The sequence below is a fragment of the Canis lupus genome, chromosome 2 (assembly GCF_011100685.1).
Source record: "Canis lupus familiaris isolate Mischka breed German Shepherd chromosome 2, alternate assembly UU_Cfam_GSD_1.0, whole genome shotgun sequence".
In the NCBI taxonomy this organism is placed as follows: domain Eukaryota; kingdom Metazoa; phylum Chordata; class Mammalia; order Carnivora; family Canidae; genus Canis; species Canis lupus.
In genome coordinates, this window is record NC_049223.1 from 29,749,089 (window position 1) to 29,750,795 (window position 1,707).

Genomic DNA, 1,707 nt, shown 5'->3' on the forward strand with positions numbered 1-1,707 from the left:
ATAAACTTCTTACAGGACCCCCAAATGGGACCACCCAGCAGACATGCAGGTAGTGAGTGTGTGAAGACCAGGCAGGACCAGGGCTTTTGTACAGATTCGTGAGCCATTAGTATGTGGGTGGTGGTTCAAATGATGAAACAAGTAAATGCTCGTGAGTTTTAAAATGAGGAGGCTGGAGACGGAGTGGCGGGCGTGTCAACATCCGTGTGTGAGTGGGGGAGTATCTGTCCACTTAGAGAACTAAGAGGATGAGCATCAGTAGGACTGTGAGTCCCCTGACCAACTGTCTAATTCCTGGGAAGAGTAAAGAAGTGTCCCTCAGCTCTAGAGGAATAAGTAAATACCTAGAATTGGCGACTTTGACAGTCTGGAAAATCCTAAGGAATTTTGAGTGGGACTCATCGGACAGGCGGCTCGTCCCTGCCCAAGTGTCGAGCGCCCGCTGGTGGCAGAGAAGGGAGCTGTGCGTTTTCCCAGCAGTCACTCCAGGTCAGTCCCACTTGACTTGGGTTGCTGTTTGGACAGTTAATGCTCCTTTTTTTTTTTAAAGATTTTATTTATTTATTCATACGAGTCTGAGAGAGAGAGAGAGGCAGAGAAACAGGCAGAGGGAGAAGCAGGCTCCATGCAGGGAGCCTGACGTGGGACTCGATCCCGGGACTCCAGGATCATGCCCTGGGCTGAAGGCAGGTGCTAAACCGCTGAGCCACCCAGGCTGCCCAGTTAATGCTCCTAATTCTGGCCAGCCACCCTGAAAATCTGTAACTAAGACTCAGAGAAAGAATTGTGCCGGGCAGGCCATCCACCATGGTGCCGAGGACCTGGCAAGAATGCAAGGCTCTGACCGCTCAGAGCCGCTACGTCGTATTGTCAGGCATTAACCCCGGGGATGAGGTAGCAGCGTCTGCCTCTGGACAAGGAACCGCCCTGCTTCTGCCCTCCATCAGAGCAGCGAGTGCAGCGAGCTCAGGTCCCCTTCCGGCAGCGTGGCTCCCTGTGTTTGCAGTCGTCCCCTGTGGGACCTGAGGGTCATGAGGAGTCAATGCACTTGACCATGAAGCTCTGGCTGCTGCTGTCGTCAGGACACCTGTGTCCTCTGTCTCTGGCTCCGCAGCCTTGTGCCTTCTACCCGCATTCATGAAACAGACCAGCTTGGTGGTTTGCAGGGAGGGGGAAATCGGGGGCCCTGCACAGTTCTTGACAGTTTTGGGGATGAGGATGGGGTGCTAACCGAGATGTGGCTTCTGGAAGAGAGCAAATGAGGACTCTCAGGTCCGCCAGAGGACCTAGAAGACCCCTCAGGGTCCTGTAATGAAGGCCCTTGTCCTGCTGGCAGGTGAGAAGGGGGAGGCACTCTCCTATCTGTTCAGGGAGGTTTAGAGGCTGAGCAGCAGAGAGAGAGGATTGAAACCAGCCTTCCAAATGGTACCTTGGTTGTCACACATTGTTTCCGAATGAAGGAAGTCAGGGATGGTGTCTTTACCAAGGACAGGCCCACGACTCTAACTCCAAGGTGATATGGTTTTGATGGCAGAGTCAAAGGTCTCCAGCGCTGAATTAACTGATGTCCACAAGAGGATGCAAGATTTTGGAAGGAAAAAGTTTGTTAATTGAGCTGAATGGGAAGCGTCTGGAAATAAAGTTAATGCAAAAACCGTCCTTCTTGTTCCTTGCTTCCTACACTCTTCCCTGAGGCCCTCATGCCTC